General features: G+C 36.3%; 1 pseudogene across 1 annotated transcript; it reads right to left on the reverse strand.

Annotated features, from left to right (window-relative positions):
• Nucleotides 1–2,556: 2,556 nt before the first annotated feature.
• Nucleotides 2,557–17,202, reverse strand: LOC143567947 (ABC transporter G family member 35-like; annotated as a pseudogene). The gene is made up of 17 exons (XR_013141497.1): nucleotides 16,629–17,202; nucleotides 16,338–16,547; nucleotides 15,627–15,871; nucleotides 15,261–15,391; nucleotides 14,790–15,181; nucleotides 14,110–14,708; nucleotides 13,323–13,593; nucleotides 12,785–12,938; nucleotides 12,618–12,701; nucleotides 11,300–11,436; nucleotides 10,888–11,220; nucleotides 10,435–10,810; nucleotides 10,202–10,335; nucleotides 9,887–10,114; nucleotides 9,643–9,814; nucleotides 2,932–3,186; nucleotides 2,557–2,843 (listed from the first exon to the last, which is right to left on the reverse strand). The product of XR_013141497.1 is annotated as an ABC transporter G family member 35-like (transcript).
• Between the last annotated feature and the right edge of the window lie 5,692 nt (nucleotides 17,203–22,894).

Raw genomic sequence — 22,894 nt, forward strand, 5'->3', positions numbered from 1 at the left:
GGAGACCAATGTTTTATTTTCTCAACATCAATTTTGACCATAATGAGCATTTTTTTTTCATTAAGTTGTGATTCGCCTAGCTAAGATGGAAATGTATAAGTATAATTTTTAAACATGTTTTTAAATTTCTAAATATTTATAAAGTTTTCATGAACACAGCCAACATAAGCGGACATGTAATTATTAAGCATGTATAACTGAAAAAAAAGTATTACTTCATAAGTTTCTAATCTATGTTGGTAGTTCAATACTTCAATAGAATATATTCTGATTTGAATGAATTGTTCAAAATATCTACAATAGTTGATATGCTATAGTTTAATAATTTGAAATGTTGATCAATCATTTATAAGAGACTTTAGGGGGGGAAAGTTTACTCCATCAGCCACCGCTAAAACACCTAGAAAATTGACCTCTAAAAGTTGCATTAATAAATAATAAATTCCATACCAAGATTTACTTTCAGAAAGCTTGACACTTACTTTCATAAACACAAATCTTTACTTTCATACAGTTAATATATATGTTCTTTTAATATTTTAATATTATGTTAGGCCATCCGATATACATTATTGAGCCTCATAGGTGGCCTACGTGATGCAGACGTGATGAATGATAGAGAATGAGATGAACGACTCATAATAGATGGGGTTAGTATAATCAAAAGACGACTTTATTCTATCATGTTACATTTGATACGGAATCTTTGATTAATCTTTGTTAATTTGCAAAAAAGTTGCTTTTAAAATTAATATCAGTTATATGCATATATATGTCTGTAGCTTTTTTTTTCTGGGCCTGAAAGCCCAATATTATGTAAACTACGTCGCTTTCACAGGTTAGAAATAAATCAATAACATCAAGATATCTATTATATGCATGTCCAGGGAGACCGGTGGCATAGCCCATAGGTAGAGGTGTACATAGGCAGTTTTTTTTTTCTTTCTGAAACCGGCCCGGTTTGGTCAAACTATGGTCACAACCGGTTTGACCCAAATCGTTTTAGGAGTAGAACATGTTCAAACCGATTAAACCGGCTTGGTTATGTACTTATGTTTATAAACCGATTAACAACTAAAAAACTGGGTTTAGGCAAAAAAAACCATTTTTTCCCAAACAGTTCAGTTTTAAAATTAAAATTGGTTTGGTTATGAAATGTCCAAACCACTATATGAACCGGCAGTCCGGGTAGGCTTGAGAATCGGTTCAGGTTCAAAACCGCTCACTGGTTCCAAATCGGTTTTGTACACATCTCTAGTCATAAGGGATGTTTGGAAATGAATCAATAATAGCATAAACAAGGTTTTCATTGTACATAAAGAATTGAGCTTAGAGCTTGATTGAGATTGAGTTTGAAAACTGCTTGTTGGCTTATTAGCTTTTTTAAGAAGCCAATTTGAAAAACAGGATTTGAGGCTTTTATAAAAATGTATTTTAACTCTATCAAAAAGCTAAAATTAAAAAGATTTTTGTGATTGTCAAACAACTTTTAAACGTATTAACTTTCTAAAAAAGCCAATAAGTTGTTTTAAAACTCAATCCCAAACATATTAAAATGACTATTAGATATTAGGTTCGTAATGTTATTGAAGAATGTTTTGTGACGATCAAATAAATCTTAATCTAAGCTGAATAGGATATCGATGCTTAAAATGGTGTATTCATGATGAGATTATAAAGAAAAAATTAGATGGAAACTTATCTCACATATAAGAATGTGGCAATGTGTAGACCCTAAAGTGATTTACAAGTAAGAATCTAAATCTTTAGTTTAGATCAAACCATATATATAAATCATTTCTAGGTAGAAGTTTTAGGTGTGATATTAGACTCTAGAGTAAATTCTGACTTTACATACTGCTCCGAGCATTGTACCTAAAAGTGACGACTGTCTTTAAGTTAGTCAACGTACTTGATTAACTAGATAGCTAAGGTAATTAGGGTAACGTATCTACAAGGAACATGTACATAATTGTATAATATGACTTGTTTGACTATAAAAGCAACACGCAAAAACTTTAATCGAAGAGTAAATTAAACAAAAACTAAACTAATTTATAATTAAATTAAAAAGAAAGAATTCTACAAGACATTAAGAGTTGAAATCGGTTATGAAGATAAGAAACGGGCAATCACTTTCGATTCGGGTTTATATACTTAGTTGCAAGTTTAATCGATAATGATAATGCTTAATCGGTTACATAACTTATCTTATTAATGACATAACTGAAAAATACACTTAGCCATTACCAAAACCATCAACCCAAACTTCTAACAAATAGGTAAATCAAACAAACTCATAACTATCATGATTGGCTAGATAAACATAAGCCAAAAATAAACAAATCCAACATAAAACTCTTAACTAATTCAATCAATATATACTAATGATTAAATTGACCCTATTACTCTTAACACATCCAAACTCAATCATATTTGCACGCCAAGTCTCTTGCACCATCCCGTTTCACATTTATTTCACATGTGAACAAACATTGATTAGTCTAACAAGATGTGTAAGTATTTATAAAAAAACCATTTCATACGAATCATACTTCACATGTTTCGTTCTATCTTGTTTGAAAGTTCAAAATCCTAAGAAAGGTGGCGTAAAGCAAAGCATAGAACACACAAAAGCCAACAAGAACAGCAGCAACAGGACCCATGAAATCCAATTCAAAACCATAGTAGTCCTTAATATAACTTGTCATGGGTGGGTTAGTTGTCATACCAGGCACCAAGATTTCGTGATTCGCATCATGATATTGCGATACAATGCACCCATACACCGTCCACGCAACTGGACAGATCCAGTAGTACCAAATCCACCATCCAGGAATTTTCTAAAGTTTCAAACAAAAAAAATTATTGGGAAATACTATATTAAAATAAAGTAGTACAAGAATAAGTCATTAAGGTTGAAATTTTTACGGGACGTGGGATATAAAACCCTGCAAAGGTATTGCAAAGCAAGTAAAAGCCGGCCGCGAATATAGTTGCTACTTGCTCATTTGGTGAGATGGAAACAGTCATCATTCCGTAGTATGTGAAGTAGAGAAATGAAAAGAAGGTGATGAAGAAAAACCAAAAGAATTTAGCTACTGTCCATTCAAATGACACCATGGAATATACAATCCCAGTGTAATATATTGCTTGAAGTAACACATATGGTATCTCCACAAACACCTAAAACATATTTCATAATAAGTTCCATTAAAATTTGTGAATATGTTGTAAATAGGGTTTGGATCAAATACAAATTAAATTAACGTGATAACTGTGAGAACCAAGTAGTGCAATTACATATACAACATAGTATAATTATAGTGTAGTGTAATTACGCTATGCTGTAATTACACTAGGATGCAATTAAATAATTACACTACTTATACTATAGTTACACTGTTTTATTCTCAGAGTTAGCACGTTAATTTAATTTTGTAACATCCCGAAAATTCCAAAATAATATTAATTATATTACTTAATAATAGAGGGAAAGTTACTCGGGTTATCAGGAAATAAATAAAAGAATAGGGGTTGGTATGGGTCGGGCTAGTGTCGGGTAATGGACGTGGGTTATGGACTTGGATTAATAGAGATGTGTTAAATGAGAATGGGCCTTAGGTCCATGGGATTTCAGGGGTATAAATATCCCCTAAACCCAAAATATCTTTCATTTTCACCAAACTCCCTAACACTCCACAAACACACACACACACACACACCGCACACATACCGCCGGCCGACCGAGCCGAGGGAAGAATCGGGCAGGACCGAGAGAGAGAGATTAGTGTGCTAGCAAGTTAAACGAGATTCCAAACAAGCTCAAAAAGGTATGATTCTTGATATTTGAGGTTTAAAGATCCAAGCTTTTTAGTGTATAAGCGACCAAAAATGGTCGGGAAGCGTAGTGGGTGATATTGAACCATAGCAAGGGTGTTAAAATCGCTCAAAATGCTGAAAAGAAACCGAACAGCGGCCGTCTGGGCAACTTCGCCTTCATCTGGGCAACTTCGCCTTCAACGCGATGAACTTCGCCTGCAAGCTAAGTTCGCCTGATGAACTTCGCCTGCAAGCCAAGTTCGCCTGATGGCAACTTCGCTGTAAAGTTAAGTTCGCCTGATGACAACTTCGCCTGAAGCCAAGTTCGCTTGATGGCAACTTCGCTGTAAAGCTAAGTTCGCCTAAGGTTAACTTCGCCTAGAGCTAAGTTCGCCCGAGGGTTAACTTCGCCTGAAGCCAAGTTTGATTAGAAAATAAATTATAAAGCGATAAGTTAAAGTAAGCTAATACTAGGCCACCAGATTAGATCAGACGAGTATTGATACGTGTAACTTGTACAGTCAGCCGAGCTCAGTTAGAGAAGGGATTTACAGCTATCAGAAAAAGAAGCAGAATTCAGGTGAGTTTCTAGCCCCATTTATGTGTTACGTTTTCGGGGCTGTGTGCATACTCAATATGTTTGTTAACACACTTATCATAAGAGATAAGTGTATGCCTTATATGGATAATGTGAAATATATGAATGATTGCTTGATGGTACGTGAACGATCTTCGGATATTGCACGTACTGTCAGGTTGCAGCGCTAAGAATAAGGTAAGTATGTTATGTATGTTTATGTGTATGAACATGATAGAGATAATAGAAGAAAGAAATGATAACGGATGGTTGTATGGTTACGAAGAGGGTACCGAGCCCTAGTAATACTCGAGGAATGTAGGGCGTAATGCTCTTTATAACGTAAGATATGAAAGTAAGATAATACTAAAGAAAGTAAGAAAGTATGAACGAAAGGATATAATTTTATGTGTATGCCGTGTATGTTATATGTGATCGATACGATTGATTGCTTGACGGTACGTGAACGATCTTCGGATATTGCACGTATCGTCAAGGGAAGTGACTAGCTCCTTACATGGATATTAAATAATAAAGTATAGTGTTCCTTTTATGGAAGGTATAGTGTTCCTTTTATGGATAGTAAAGTGTTCCTTCTATGGATAGTATAGTGTTCCTCCTATGGAAATTGTATATGGTAGGGTAATGGTAATGTTTCTTTTAATAGATATTACGTGACGATCCTCCTATGGATATTTATACAAGGTTAAGGTAGTAATATGTGTCTTCGGATACGGGAAGTAATATATGGGAATAGATTGTATGTTGCCTGATTAACTAGAACTCACTCAGCGTAGCTGACTTTTAGTATGCACGCAGGTGAGCCGATTACAGAGCTAACAAGAGGATGACGCATGGCATGGATTGAACGGCTGGCATCTGAAGAAAGAAGTAAAGATGTTTTAAATATAAAGTTTTGTGTTATGGTATCAAAGAAAAGACTTAATGTTTTGTAACAAATGATTGATGTTTTATATTCCGCGAAAAGTTTTAATAAACTCTGAATTGAAGGACTGTGTTTATGAGTAAATCCGACGCTAAAGTAGGGCTACCGGGTTCGGGGCCTTACAAGTTGGTATCAGAGCATAAGTTCGAGAGATTTAAGCATCCTACATGCTTAGACTCGAACAGAGAATGGGATTTAAGTAAGAAAAGAAAGAAGATGCCAGTTCAAGAATGCCATGTGTCGCTCAAGCAAAAATCACTAAAGGTAAGGTGTATGATTAAATGATATATGTTAATAAGAAAGAAAAGATACGTGAACGATAAGGATAGAAGTAATTGATTGTTTGATTTGACTAACTGCTTAAGTAGAACCAGCACAAATAGACTCATAAAGGGAAACGAATAGGACACGGAAAGCAACGTGATCAGCTAGTCACAGCTGGCCACTGTTATTACCTGTTAGCCTTGCTATCCTTGTACTAAATAGTTCCTTGAGTGATGATGTTTGTGTTGTCCCTTTAAGAATACTGATGGCTGGAGCTGGAGAAGTTGTGGGAACTGGGGGTCGCACTGGACGTCGTGGCAGGCCTCGTCTTGTCCGGCAACCCTCGGTAGAAGAAGTTTCCCACACCGAAGATGAAGGGAGCGCCGCTGGAGGAGACCAGAACAACAACGAAGAAGTTCAACTTAGCCCTGCGGTTCAAGCAGCCATTGTTCAAGCTGTAGTTGCTGCTGTAAAGAACCTGAATCCCGAAGGATCTGCTGGAAGCTGTGACGAACCGTTGAAGGGGCAGGTGGTAATAATAGAAAGGATGACGAGAGGGAAAGGGGTGACTCGAGTGAGGTAAAGTCTGTGAAAGATGATGATAGGAAGAGGGGCCGAGGCGGTTGCAACTATAAGTCCTTCAAAGGTTGTGACCCGCCTAAGCTGACTGGTTTAGGAGACGCAATCGCTACTCTTCAGTGGATAACCGCCATGGATAAGGTTATCCGCATTAGCGAGTGCCGTCCTGACCAAGCTGTCGGTTATGCCACTCAATCTTTTGAAGATGAGGCTATGTATTGGTGGGAGAGTGTGGAGCAGAGGAAGACCCGTGAAGAGATCAAGGCGATGAGTTGGAATGACCTAAAGGACATGGTGATGAAGAGGTTCTGCGCTGATACATAAGTTGAAAGAGTGGAGATGAAGTTTCTGAATTTGAAAGCTGGAGAGATGACACAACGGGAGTATACTACTGAATTCAACCGCATGTCTAGGTTGGTACCTGACATGGTGAACACCGAAGCTAAAAGGATCAAGTGTTACGTAAGGGGACTTCCACGGAATGTTCGCACTTTGGTTAAGTCTAGTAAGCCCGCAACATTTGACTCGGCCGTGGAATTGGCCGAGCTGATTTATGAGGACCTTGCCAACTGTGAAGGGGAGAAGATGGAACCGAAGAAAAAGAACCTAACCCCAGAACCAGAGGAAGCCAATGAGGTGGATCCACGCAAAAAGAAGGCAAGGCAAGAGGGGTTCACTGCTTGTGAAAAATGTGGGAAGAGACACCCCGGAGAGTGCAGAAAGGGATTAGGTGTTTGCTACAGGTGTGGAAGAGCAGGACATTCCTCTTGGGAATGTAATGATTACCATAGGTGTCACAACTGTGGAGGACGTGGGCACCTAGCAAGGGATTGCAAGAAGCCAAAGGGAGGACATGAAGGAGAAAAGAGTGCTTGAGGTTTAACAGATTCCTCCGTATGCTTAGAGAAGCCATTCAAGAAGGCTAGATGCTAGCCATAAGTATTAAATCTATGTGTAACTTATTGATGACTTGATGCGTGTTGTTTTATGTTGAAATTTAGACTGGTGTTTATTAATTATGGTACAAATTGTCTGAATGCATGTTAGTCATGATAAATTGACGTGTTGTGATAGAGTGTCGACTTAGGCTTTAGCATTAATATGATTTAGGACAAAGCCTCTTGAAGATCGAAACGAGACTTGGTACATTGAGGGCCTCATGGACAAGCTACCTTAAATAGCTAATACACATGACCACCATTCGATGACTGCAAAGTCGGAAGTAAGAAGGGTAACACAGAAAACGAAGGCGATTCAATAAAGCGTGTAAATATAAGAAGTTTTCCTTTTATAGGGAATAAGTTAGGTTTCGGGGACGAAACCTCTTTAAGGAGGGAAGACTTGTAACATCCCGAAAATTCCAAAATAATATTAATTATATTACTTAATAATAGAGGGAAAGTTACTCGGGTTATCAGGAAATAAATAAAAGAATAGGGGTTGGTATGGGTCGGGCTAGTGTCGGGTAATGGACGTGGGTTATGGACTTGGATTAATAGAGATGGGTTAAATGAGAATGGGCCTTAGGTCCATGGGATTTCAGGGGTATAAATATCCCCTAAACCCAAAATATCTTTCATTTTCACCAAACTCCCTAACACTCCACAAACACACACACACACACACACCGCACACATACCGCCGGCCGACCGAGCCGAGGGAAGAATCGGGCAGGACCGAGAGAGAGAGATTAGTGTGCTAGCAAGTTAAACGAGATTCCAAACAAGCTCAAAAAGGTATGATTCTTGATATTTGAGGTTTAAAGATCCAAGCTTTTTAGTGTATAAGCGACCAAAAATGGTCGGGAAGCGTAGTGGGTGATATTGAACCATAGCAAGGGTGTTAAAATCGCTCAAAATGCTGAAAAGAAACCGAACAGCGGCCGTCTGGGCAACTTCGCCTTCATCTGGGCAACTTCGCCTTCAACGCGATGAACTTCGCCTGCAAGCTAAGTTCGCCTGATGAACTTCGCCTGCAAGCCAAGTTCGCCTGATGGCAACTTCGCTGTAAAGTTAAGTTCGCCTGATGACAACTTCGCCTGAAGCCAAGTTCGCTTGATGGCAACTTCGCTGTAAAGCTAAGTTCGCCTAAGGTTAACTTCGCCTAGAGCTAAGTTCGCCCGAGGGTTAACTTCGCCTGAAGCCAAGTTTGATTAGAAAATAAATTATAAAGCGATAAGTTAAAGTAAGCTAATACTAGGCCACCAGATTAGATCAGACGAGTATTGATACGTGTAACTTGTACAGTCAGCCGAGCTCAGTTAGAGAAGGGATTTACAGCTATCAGAAAAAGAAGCAGAATTCAGGTGAGTTTCTAGCCCCATTTATGTGTTACGTTTTCGGGGCTGTGTGCATACTCAATATGTTTGTTAACACACTTATCATAAGAGATAAGTGTATGCCTTATATGGATAATGTGAAATATATGAATGATTGCTTGATGGTACGTGAACGATCTTCGGATATTGCACGTACTGTCAGGTTGCAGCGCTAAGAATAAGGTAAGTATGTTATGTATGTTTATGTGTATGAACATGATAGAGATAATAGAAGAAAGAAATGATAACGTATGGTTGTATGGTTACGAAGAGGGTACCGAGCCCTAGTAATACTCGAGGAATGTAGGGCGTAATGCTCTTTATAACGTAAGATATGAAAGTAAGATAATACTAAAGAAAGTAAGAAAGTATGAACGAAAGGATATAATTTTATGTGTATGCCGTGTATGGTATATGTGATCGATACGATTGATTGCTTGACGGTACGTGAACGATCTTCGGATATTGCACGTATCGTCAAGGGAAGTGACTAGCTCCTTACATGGATATTAAATAATAAAGTATAGTGTTCCTTTTATGGAAGGTATAGTGTTCCTTTTATGGAAGGTATAGTGTTCCTTTTATGGATAGTAAAGTGTTCTTTCTATGGATAGTATAGTGTTCCTCCTATGGAAATTGTATATGGTAGGGTAATGGTAATGTTTCTTTTAATAGATATTACGTGACGATCCTCCTATGGATATTTATACAAGGTTAAGGTAGTAATATGTGTCTTCGGATACGGGAAGTAATATATGGGAATAGATTGTATGTTGCCTGATTAACTAGAACTCACTCAGCGTAGCTGACTTTTAGTATGCACGCAGGTGAGCCGATTACAGAGCTAACAAGAGGATGACGCATGGCATGGATTGAACGGCTGGCATCTGAAGAAAGAAGTAAAGATGTTTTAAATATAAAGTTTTGTGTTATGGTATCAAAGAAAAGACTTAATGTTTTGTAACAAATGATTGATGTTTTATATTCCGCGAAAAGTTTTAATAAACTCTGAATTGAAGGACTGTGTTTATGAGTAAATCCGACGCTAAAGTAGGGCTACCGGGTTCGGGGCCTTACAAATTTGTACATTAACTTTCTCCGTTGTAAATATACGTGTCTTTTGGAATTTAAACAGACCTGTGCCATGGCATATGGTAATGAAGAGTACATTCCTGCTGCTCGTTCACGATAGAAGACCGTTCTTTCCGTTGCCACAACTGGCTGGACTGTCTGGGAATTATTAATACCAACAAAAAATACTGAAGAGTACATGGCCCCAATCACAATGCCTAAATCAGTGCTAGTAGATCTGAAAATGTAAATCAAGATTCAAGAATCATGAAACTATGCTTATAATTTTTTTTATATTTTTAATACTTACTTCCTGTTGCCAATTTTCCAAAATAAAGTCCCGAACATGAGCGCACAGAGTAACGTGAAGCAGAAACGTACAAGGTTATAATCAGGATTTCTCCAGTAACTCCACCACATCTTCCATAAACAAGACTTGAATTGTCCCCAAGAAGATTGAGCGTATTGTGTTTCAAAGTGAAGATCAACGGCACCAGGAGCGGGTACGCTTAACTCCTTCACCAAAGCCTTGTTCCTTCTAAGATTTTCATTTTAAATAATAACTATTCTTGTATAAAGTTATAACATTTATTTTTAATGTACCCTTATAATACATAGAACTTACTTATGTAAAGATGAGGCAATGAAATAATCAGCAAAATCTATCCCTAACCGCATCTCTGCAACACTAGAGCTCACTTCCAACATCCATGTTGCTGGATTGTATTTCTCCAGAATCTTTGGAACTCCACGAACTGCCTGATAATACAGATAACCAAAAAAAAAAAGAAATTGATAAGTATTTCATCGATCTAAGTTATCTTTATTCGTCGATGGGGTAAAACACGCAATATACACCTCAAAGTAGTAGATAACTTGTTGAGAATGTTTTCCAAGAGGACCTGAATAGATAACTTGCCCCCCCTCTTTTTAATAGTAACAACTCATCAAAAGATTCAAAGATATCAATGCTAGGTTGATGAATGGTGCAAACAACTGTTCTTCCTGTATCAACGGTGTTTCTCACAGCTCTCATAACAATGGCCGCTGCTCTTGCATCGAGCCCAGAACTTGGTTCATCCATAAAAATAATTGAAGGGTTAGTAACAAGCTCAACCGCAATCGTCAACCTTTTTCTTTGTTCCGTTGATAATCCACTAACTCCTGGAAGTCCCACTATTGCATCTTGGATATTGTCTAGTTCAACAAGCTGCATCACTTCACTTACAAATATCTATAATCATAAAGCGAATTATTATTATTATTAGTAGTATTATACTACATTAACTAATAACATCTATGTTATTTTACCATTTTGTCATCCTTGCTAACTTCAATTGAGAGACGGAGAAAAGCCGAGTAGATCAAAGATTCATGAACGGTAATAGTAGGAGTGTGGATATCGGTTTGTTCACAATATCCTGAAATTCTAGCGAACGTTTCTTGTTTTTTCGGGAATCCTGATATTCTAATATCTCCTTCAATATAACCACCGGTTTTTCTTCCTGCCAAAACATCCATTAAAGTAGTTTTTCCAGCACCACTTACTCCCATCAACGCAGTTAAGACTCCAGGTCTAAAAGTACCAGTTACATCACGAAGTAATTGCAACCTATTATCCGTCACCCCATGTTCTCTCATTTCCTGTTTCGAAAAATCATCATCGGCTTGTATAAATATATATATTTTATGGATAATATTTTAAATAGATCGAGGAGCTTACACTAGGCATATCAACATAGTAGTTCATGTCATTGAATGACATGGAGAGTGGAGTAAATGGAAGAACCATCCCTTTCTTGGATACACGATTAGCATCTAAAATGGAAGAACGAATTTGACGTAGTTTCTTCTTTCCATCTACAAAGTTTATCATTAGGTTGAAAAGTTGTTAAATCATTTGTGTGTTAATTACAAAACTAGTATTGATATTGAAATCTACATTACTCTACTCATCAATGATTAGCATCACATATACAAAATAAAAGCAAGGGTTCGGATGAACGTACTCCCTCATCTCCTTGTCATACCCCTTTGGCCCTTCCCCTGAGCTTATAATTCCTTTAACAACTTTATTTGACATATTAATCCCGCGTAACATTTTTTGCATTTTATGGTCTTCTTTTAAAATATTAATTAAACAATTGTAAAGTTTTTTTTTTCTATCTTTTTGTGTTTATTGTTCTTGATCATAATAATAATATTAATTATTATTATTATTATTATTATTAGTGTCGATGCACTATTATATTAATAAAATCACACACACACACATATATATAAATACTAATAAAATTTAATTAAATATATATTATAAATATTTATAATATTAATACTACTAAAACAAATTAATAATAATAGCTTAATAGTTTTTAGTTTGATATATTTAGTGAGACTATTAAGACTGCACGCTATGGACATGGTCGAGGGCAGCTTAGGGGCGGTAAAGGGGGGGAACACCGCAGAGGGGCCGTAAGGGTGGGGACGGTGTGGTGAAGACCGGCGGTAAAAGGGAAAACGGTGGGGCCATGTGATTAGTGAAACTACATAAGTTGAATGCATTCGTTTAAAATGGTATAGAGTGTGATACGATTAGCAACACTTAGCTAAAAGTATATGCTACTATCAACTACTACATTAACTACCCACCAAAATGTAATTAATGAAACTACACATATAAATACTACTCTAGTTCTATGATGAGTAAATTTAATGTTTAGCTTGACAAACGATATGATACAAGGGTTGTTAGTAGTTGTCCTTTTGTGTTGTGTATTCTTCTATATACACACAATAACAACCAACTACTACTACCCAAAAAAGTTACAGAGAGCTACCCAATATTCTTTCTTATTCTTCTCCCACATTGTAGATTAATATTGATTTATTGTGAGTTGTTTAAACCGCACCGGATATTAAAATATTTAAGTGAATGCTACTACCACCACATTGTAATTAGTAAACTACATGAATCCTACTTCAATTTTATGAAGATTGACATCCTTAACAAATAGTAACTTTTGGGAATATGAATTTCATACTTGAACCCGCTCCTTCATGAGTAGCATGACCATCTAAGGCTGCAACTTCTTCCTTAGAGATAATTGCTTGTGGTTTTCCAGGGGCTAGTTAGTAAATAAAAGAATCATCATAGTTAGTTATTGAAACTCTTAAGTCTTTGTAAACTCAAAACAATTAACTAACTTACCTTCTAAATACATGAGAGCCAACGTGAAAAGGATATTGAAGATAAACATATAACCAAGAAGAGCACCGACACCAATCCAATATGAGCCTTCTGAAGTTGGGATATCCAAGTTCCTTAACACGGAAAATCCTAGGTTTGTTGAATTGTCGGTACTCTGCCAAAATAATAGGGCTATTGAATTTTAATAATCGTAACTTTGACCTATTGATATGGATTAATCTCAACTGAACAAATGCTTTATGCAGTCCTAACTTTCAACATATTTTCCTTCCGTAATCCCATATTAACTGAAAAGTAACCTCGTTAGCTTTTTGATGATACGGAAAATACGTCTCAGTTTGCTAGAAGAAAATATGTTGAAAGTTATGACTGCTAGAAAACATTTCTTTAGTTGGGATTAATCCGGCCAATGTGTCTAATTAAGATTATTAAAATTTAAAATCCAAAACCCCAAAATAATATCAAATATACCAATTTATTATTCCTATTAAATAAAAAAAGTTAAAGATTTTAGCAAATTAAAGAGCTAGTGGCATACTCTTCGACTAGTCCACCTAGAGCCAAGGAATTCATTGATGGCAACAGATTTGTAGCTATAAGAAAGAGGTGATATCCAATAAGCCCATTCCCACCAGTTTGGAATTTTGCTTTTAGGTAGAATAAAGCCACCTAATAGAAATATAAGCATAAGTACAACAGATCCACCGGTGTTTGCAATATTCATTGTTTTACAAACTCCGGCAATCAACCTAAAAAGTCCCGCTGCCACATTCTGTATCAGAAACACCAACAGAAGATGCTTGAAGAACCTGTATTACACCATACACATTGAAGGGGGTGAGCAAATCATTAACTAGTTAACCAAAGTTTATCGACAGTTATGGTTAAGGTTATTTGATTAATCTATTCTAGTTATGGTTAATGACGTCTCGTAATGAAACATTAACTGAACCGAAAATAATTAAGGCATGCTTACGCAAGATGAATATATGTTTATATGCATATATGTAGATTGGATATAAGTGTCAATTTTATAAAGACCATGGAAAATGTACATATGTATATATTAACATTCATTCATTTCCCATTTGATGTCACTAGTTTTTTTTTTTCAGTTCTCATTTATATCAAATTTATATAACGAAAGTTTAATTATGGTTATGGAAATCCCATAATCGAAGCTAGCGATTATGGTTATAGTTAAGGGTAATAACCAAACAGAACCACAATTTGCACACCTTTAGTACACGCTAATATATATAGCATAAATTACAGAAAGTTTTATTTTATTATCATAGATAATTAGAATATAGTTAACATAATACCTGCAAGCAGCTGGGGCAAGGCCAACACCCCAGTAGAGAATAATGGTCCACAGAATACTTTCTATCAACGATATCGGTATACGAAGCAAGAAAGCTGGAAGTGTGAAAGCCCATGGAGGGTGGAACATGAGGTCTCTTTGTTTGTAAACAACAGGAAGTCTCATAATAATGAGTGACAAGTCGGCAAACCCATTAAACATGTTAACAAGCACACTACTCAAAAGCGCACCCATGAGAATGAAACCATCTATTTCATTCCGGTGGTGCATTATGGTCCTAAGATATAGAGTCGTGGTAATAAATGATATAAACACGATTTGTATGGTTTTAAAAACGTAAACAAACGCGTTTCTTTTCATCAACAACACTTCTTTATCCCATGAAGCCTTAAGTAGTTCCATTTTGGGTACCAAGTATTTCTTATACACTAAAGCGGCTTTGTGACTTTGGTTTTTGTCATACGGGACTGATAATTCGTGTTGCAACTTTTCGCCTACATGGAAACTTTTGAACCTTTGACTAAATTCGCTTACTGGGATGTATCTGTATGCTGTGTTTCTTTCTGCCCAATATTGCTCTTGGTCCTTTTTAGATGTCACCTATGATTAAGAATAATATTAGTGATTTATGATCAAATTTAACAATATTGCATAGTACACAATAGTTGTGTTAGTTTTTACCTCTTGCAAGAAGTCAGCAGTACCCTTTCGTTCGGGGCATTTGAACCCACAACTCTCAAAGAACTCGACAACATGTTCTCATGGGCCCTGATACACAATCTGGCCCTCGGATAGCAAGAATATGTCATCAAAAAGATCAAAGGTCTCGGGGGCAGGTTGTAGTAGGGACATGAAGATTGTCGAGTCGGTGAGGTGTGCTACTTGTTGCATGCATTTCACTATCTGAAATGTAGTTGAGCTATCTAGACCTGTTGATATTTCATCCATAAACAACGTCTTCGCGGGGCCCACAAGCATTTCTCCCGTGGTTACACGCTTCTTTTGCCCCCTGAGATACCTCTTCGCATTTGGTCTCCAACGAGGGTGTCACGACAAATATCAAGGCCCAATATCTGATTTTTGGTGTAACAAATGCATCGATTTTGGAAAGATTATACTAAAAGTATTAAAAACCGAAAGGGTAACACTTACTCTAAGAGTGTAGTAAGTAATCAAATTACTTTCATCTCCTTCAATGGCAGTTGCCTTCATGAAAAGATCAACTTCCGCTTCTGGGAAGATCCCTGCTTCTTTTTCTCTTCTTGCAAGCTCCGTTAAGAGTTCTATATATTTCATTATTTATAGTTATTATCTTGTTAAAGTATTAGAGTAAATTCTATCATAAAATTTATAGTAGCGGTTAATTAGTATGTTCTCTAGTTAGTGGCTAGTTAGTATGCAATTTATGTGTATTTTATAGTATAAAGTTGATGCTAGTCACAATATTTATGGAGACAAAACACATTACAACTTTTAACACAATTTCACAATATGGGTTTTAATTTAAAGCTATGTCACCTAACCGAGATCCAACTCCTTGACATCTTGCTGAGAAATCTAGAGTTTCTTTAACGGTCATTTCGCCGGCATGAATATCATAATGGCTAATGTAGGCTGAAGTTCTTCGAGGTTCAAATTCGTTGAGTTTATGACCGTTGTATGTTATCTCTCCATCAACTCTTAAGCTTGGATTTAACCTTCCCGCCAAAGCCAGTAGAAGTGTTGTCTTACCAGAAGATGGTGGCCCCAATAGAAGTGTCATTCTACAAATATCGTTTAATTTGAAATTTTGGAACACTTGTGTGTTTGATTACAAATTAGATTTAGAATAAGCAAGATGTTTGCCCTAGAAATCTAAAATCTTATATCTTATCTTATATATCTAACAAATAAAAATAATGAATGTCATGATGTGTTAGTTTTGAAGTTCATCTAAAAGTTGGTTTATTCGAATGCCTTCACTATTAAATATTTAATGTCTTGTGTCAACTTTGATAAAACATGTTTTTTTTATTTCCCGTCTCTCTCTTCTATTAGATAATAATGAACTTTTTAAATTTGATCAATAATATGATTACATCATAACTCATATTTTTTATTTTTTAAAAATTAAACATTTTTGGAGAAATATTTGACATTTTGTTTAAAATAAATATTTTAAAAAAATATTTATTTAACCAGTGTAATATATATGTTTCTAACCTAGTATTAGTATATTAACATGTATACCTTCCGGGTCTGATAATTCCGGATGCATCTTTAAGAATCCGAAGCTTAGCTTTCTCTGAGAAACTGATGCCCAAAGTAGCTAGAAACGATTCAACAATATTCCGAGCGGTATTTATCAGTGTTGGAAGTGCCCTCTCTCCGACATGGCAATCCGCTTCCACTGATAAATTCTGAAACCGAACTTCTAAGGTTGGAAGGGAGATCCCAACCCTGAAATCATTTCATATGATAACATGTTTTATTAGTAACATGAACAAGTTGAAATAATCGATAATAAACACAAACACTTACTTGTCAATCCTATCTCTAAACTTCCTCAAAAATATTTCATTATCTTCTTCAGCAACTTTAAAAACCTTATCTATAAAGTTTTGTCGAGTTTGTGGATCAAGAGCTCGTACATCTAACATCATCTGTTCAGTATGTGTTTGTTCTTGATCCTCTTGAACATATTGTTGAAAGATGGTGGTTCTTAATCGACTATATGTTGCTAGTTTCTCCAAAGCAGCCCATCGTAAGGCCTCTTCATCTTCCATCGAGTGACGGCTGCTACCACGGCTGTGAGCAAACACATCTTCCATTCGCCAACTCGTGGCAGCTCTGCCGATACTTCTCCCCACACTCTGGCTAAAACTCATCTTTGGTTCTTTCTCCATTTTTGAAACTCCAAAGTGTCAACTTCTTAGAGCTCTATGTTATTTATAAAGTTGGATTATTGTTAAACTATTACGAATGATATTATACTCATCACAAGGTGAAGGTGGTCATGGTAAATTTGTCAAAATCTGTTTGAGTTTCATGGTTCATGTTAATATTAAGTCCCACAAAACAACCTTCTTATTGTCTTATTATGTTTTTTTAATTATCATTACACTAATATGGTCATTAATTTATTAGATTAGCACTATCAACTATCCGGCTCTTTATATAAATATATATTCCATGCAATCATATAACAAAACCAAAATTTAGCACTTTAACAGTTCTAGTTTGGTAGTTTGTTTGTTTGAACTGAATTTTTAAAAATTATAAAATAAAAACGATGGTTTATGAATATAACAAACTAGTTGCGAGGACTCGTGCATTGCACCGGAGCCATAAAAGTGGATTCTAAACAACCATAAATTTCATTGCGGTAAGATAATGCTTGCGAAACTAGATACAAATTATTTTTAACTAACCAATAGGTATTTTTTTCATAAATATTTTGATTTAAGGATAACCAATTTTGCATCTCACTTTTGTTTAAAAAGAAAGTTTTTTCTATTCAATAACAAAATATATTAAAAAACACCTGCGAAATAAGGTTGATTAGTTAGGAAAAATAAAAGAAGTATCCTGGGTATTCATTGTTGAAAGTTAGATCACCAAATGAAGGTATGGGTAGTAGAGGTCGTGGTAGGAGTTTTTTCAGAGGCAGAGGTAGAGGAAGAACTCTGGAAAGGACTCCTGAGAGAAGGGGTCCACGATGTTACAACTGCAAAAGATTTGGTCATGTTAAGAGAGACTGTTGGCTTGATGATGAAGCCCAGGCTCAAATGGCTGTTGATCAAGAACCAGAAGCCAGAATGATGATCAACGATTATTTTTTGCATGCGACGAAACCAATGAGGTCCCTTTAGCCTTAATGGCAAACACCACAAGTAACTCAGTAACCCCTAATTCTCTATGGTTTATTGATTCTGGATGTTCAAACCATATGATTGGTTGTAAAGAAAGCTTCACTAGTTTGGATAGAAATTTCAAATTGTCTATCAAACTAGGTGATAAGAAAGAGTTAACTGTGATTGGCAAAGATGAAGTTAGAGTGGGTACTCAGGATGGGCAATACAAGACTCTGAGTAATGTGTATTATGCTCCACAGCTGGAGTATAATCTGCTGTCAGTAGGACAACTTATGAGGATGGGATATGCCTTGCACTTTGAAGATGAAGCTTGCTCTATTGTGTACAAGCCAACTCATGAAGGTTCAATTGGCCCAAAATAATATGTTTTTGCTTAATGCTTCCAAATCTCTCAATACGAGGGGAGGAATGCTGATAGCACATCTCTACTATGGCATGCAAGATACGGTAATCTTCACCGTGGTGGGTTACAACAGTTGCATGCAAAAGGTATAAGATTAAAACATTTGATTCCTGTGAAGGGTGTGTTGTGGGTAAGCAAACAAAGGAGTCATTTCATACTAACACATGGAGGGCCTCATCTAAACTTGAACTAGTTCACACGGATGTGGGTGGTAACAGGTTCTTTGCTCTCTTTATTGATGACTTTACAAGAATGTGTTGGATATACTTTATTGCTAATAAGTCTGATGTGTTTAGCAAATTCAAAATATTTAAAGCTATGGTAGAAAAGGAAAGTGGGTGTAATATCAAGATTCTAAGGTCAGATAGGGGTAGAGAATATTGCTCAAAGGAGTTTAATGACTATTGCGAGAATTATGGAATAAAAAGACAACTCACCCCTCCTTATACCCATGAGTCAAATGGTATAACGGAGAGAAAGAATAGAACCATTCTTGGGCTCACTAGAAGTATGTTGAAGGCAAAGAACATGCCTAATTTATTTTGGGCAGAGGTTGCAGCCACAATAGTCTATATTCTCAATATGGCTCTCACAAAGTCAATTTCCAATAAAACTCCTCAAGAAGTATGGTCCAACACGAAGCCTGCAATTCATCATCTTAAAGTCTTTGGTTGTGTGGCATATGGACTAATTCCTGCCCAATTAAGGAAGAAGCTAGATGACAAGGGTGAGAAGTGTATCTTCATCGGATATCCCTCACAAACCAAAGGATACGGGCTATTCAACCCCATAAGCAAAAAGATCCTAACCAGACGTGATGTTGTGTTTATTGAAGATGGTAGTTGGAATTGGGCAGGTGTGAATCATGATGCAAGTTATCTAGTGGAAGAAGATGGAGCAGATGTTGCATGCCCATCAAAAGGTAATATCACTCAATATGAATCTAGTACTGTGACTAACTCACCGTCCTATGGCACACATGTGCAAGGTACCTCCAGTATGGTTACTAGATCTCAAACTCATGGTGGTATGAATCAATCTGCTGCTCCTCAACAATTCAGTACAGGAGCAAGTTCAAGCTCAGTTCCTAGAAATTTTAAAAGCTTACAAGAAGTGAATGCAAACTGTCAGTTTGCATTAACTGCTGATGATCATGTCTCTTATGAAGAGGCTTGTGAAGCAGAATTATGACATCAAGCTATGATTGAAGAAGTGACTACAATTAATAAGAACAACACCTGGGATCTTGTAAGTCATCCAAAAGGTAAGAATGTTGTCGGGTTGAAATGGTTATTTAAAACAAAGATGGGATCAGGTGGTGAAATCCTTAGACACAAGGCCAGACTTGTGGCTAAGGGATACTCACAACAAAAGGGTATTGATTATGAGGAGACATTTGCTCCGGTGGCAAGATTTGAAACAATTCGTACAATTTTGGCTGTGTCTGCTCATTTAGGTTAGACTTTGTATCAACTAGATGTTAAATCAGTGAGCTTGAGGAAGACATCTATGTTGAACAACCTAATGGGTTCATTAAGGCAGGTGAAGAAGATAAAGTGTATAAGCTCAATAAGGCTCTTTATGGCCTTAAACAAGCTCCTAGAGCTTGGTACTCTAAGATCGATGCTTATTTTGTTGAGAAGGGGTTCACTAGGAGTGCTAATGAGCCTACCCTTTATGTCAAGAAAGTTGGTAATGAGGTTGTCTATGTATGTTTGTATGTAGATGATATAATATATACAAGTTCAAGCCATGAACTTGTAAGTGAATTTAAGTCAGGAATGATGGAAATGTTTGATATGACAGACTTGGGGCTTCTAACATATTTTCTTGGTTTGGAGATACAACAGGCTAAATGTGGGACTTTTATTAGCCAAGAAAGATATGCAGTCAATCTATTAGATAAATTTGGGATGAAGAATTGTGCAGTGGAAGATACTCCTATGAACATGAATGAGAAGCTGATGTTGGAAGACGGAGGAGAACCTGCAGATGAGATGTTGTATAGAAGTCTCATAGGTGGCCTTATGTATTTAACCCACACCAGGCCTGACATTGCATATTTTGTTGGCCTGGTGGCTAAGTGCATGCAAAAGCCATCTAAGTTTCATTTGGGAGCAGCCAAACGAATACTTAGATATATCGTTGGCACTTAAACTTTTGGGTTTTGGTACAAGTATGAATGTGGGGATATTATACTTATTGGATTTACTGATAGTGATTGGGGAAGCTGCCTGGACGATAGAAAGAGCATTTCTGCACATGTGTTCTCTCTTGGAAGTGGTGCTATTTGTTGGAGCTCGAAGAAGCAGCACATAGTGGCATTGTCCGGTACTGAAGCAGAATATGTGGCTGCTACAAGTGCAACTTGTCAAGCTATATGGCTAAGAAGGATTCTAGATGATATGGGTTTGAAGCAAAGTAATCCTACTTCTATTTATTGTGACAGCAGGTTGCCATTTGTCTCTCTAAAAATCCGGTGTTGCATAGAAGGTCTAAGCATATTGAATTGAAATTTCATTTTATTCGTGATATGGTGTTACAAGAGCAAGTCAAGTTGGAATTATGCAATACATATGATCAAACTGCTGATGTTCTCACTAAGGCTTTGTGTAAGGAGAAGTTCTAGTATGTTTGAGTTATGGGAGGGTGTTGGAGATAATTCAAACAAATAATCATTTGGAGGTTGGAGTTTGGCACGTGCTTGAAAAGTTTCAATTTAATTTTTAAACAATATTAAATCTGTTGTGGTTAAGGTTGTTGTCATGGTTTCTAGCTTTATTTACGTTTATTAGTTTGTTTGGAAGTCTATTTAAACAATGGTTTATTTCATTGTAATCGTATATTCCTTTGATCAATAAACAATTAAGCATTCAGTTTTATTGTTCTTATTCTTGTTCACTATCAATATTACTCTGATTGCCAACATAATGTCTTAATGTCATATATCATTAAGAAGTTGTATTATTACAATGTTAGTGTTATTTCTCAAATAAACTGGTTTAGGTTCTTTTATGTATTTAGAAGCTAATGTATTATCCAAATCGACACGTTTAAATGTTTTACCATTTACTAAACGTGGTAAAATGGGCAGAAAGAGGATTGAGTGATAGGTCAAATTGGGTCAAACTTTTTGTATGTATATGAACAATTAATTGTTTTCTAATCATACTAATGTTAATATTCTTTAAATTTAGGTACTTCAAGCTTGAAGTTGCGTGGCGTTTTACAGTTATGCAAGCTTTTATTTTTGAAAGTCCCATTAATTTTATTTGCATTTTAGACAGAACTTTTTATACTTTGGGCTCAGGGTTTTGTAATAGACCTGATGCTAAGCATATCTTTCTTTCACGTAGCTCATACATCCAAGAGAAGATGAATTCGATGGCTTTCTTATAAGGATCACAACTGATGAATGGGAAATGAAAGACGAAGCGGCGTGGGGACCGCCCATTCCATCAGTCTCATCTATTATGACATCATCGGTATATATTTGTTAAATATTTTCTTCATATTGTATTGGGCTATGTTTATTTTTTATTCTAATGTTTTTGCAATAACTATGTGTAGTTGTTGATAATATGGATGGCACAAATTTTGTCATTCCTACACGAGATGTAATAGCGATGATGCCACAACCCACCACATCGTTTGTGGAATGTACCACGGTACCACAAATCAATATCACAGACAACAAAATTTAAATTGGTAGCCCCAACAATTTAATTAGTAGAGAACATGTAAATAATACTTCGCCATATTTTATAAGTAATACATGTAAATAATAGTCCTTTTATGAACATTTCCCATATTTTGATTTTTTTTAAATGAATAATGTTTTTGCTTAAAATGTAAATAGAATATATATATGAGTAGCCCTTTTTCTAGAATTTTGACTTTTGGTTAGTCATATGGCCTAGGTTATAGTGGTTTTTGGCATAATACTTTTGTGAAACCAGTCTTTACCATAGAGAGATTGTGCTGCCCTTTTTTGCAACACAAATGTATATGCAATCCTATTTGTTATTCATGTGAATCCGTAACTCCCAAAATGTGTTGGAAAAATAACCAAATTGTCGCATATGTTACCGAATTAACGTAGTCTTTATATTACTGCGTTGATATTCTTGTCCATCAGACGGGTAACGTACTAGTTAGACCATGCGCACTCGTTGCACGTTGTGGGATTTTCACTCCAAAACGACGGGGGCACAACCCCCTCCCCCCCCCCATTTTGGCTTGCGTTTTCGAGGGAGCGTTTCCAACCAAACGCAAGTTTGTGTGTGGGGAGGGGAGAGAGGGGAATATATGTAATTATTGTATGAGAGTTGTGGCGTTTTGTCCACCACGTCACTTTTTGCAAAACTCTTCATTGATGACGGGGATGCCACATGATGCAAAATGCCCAAGGGTGAGGCGTTTTGACTACACATGGTCTTACTTAAGTTATTTGTACAATTATTATGATAAAATTTGTTTGTATTTGATCCAAACCCAATGAAAAAAAAAAAGGAAAATACACTTAACCA

The sequence above is a fragment of the Bidens hawaiensis genome, unplaced genomic scaffold, assembly GCF_021521415.1.
Source record: "Bidens hawaiensis isolate Kalapana, Puna unplaced genomic scaffold, B.hawaiensis_p1.1 tig00023714_1, whole genome shotgun sequence".
Classification (NCBI taxonomy): domain Eukaryota; kingdom Viridiplantae; phylum Streptophyta; class Magnoliopsida; order Asterales; family Asteraceae; genus Bidens; species Bidens hawaiensis.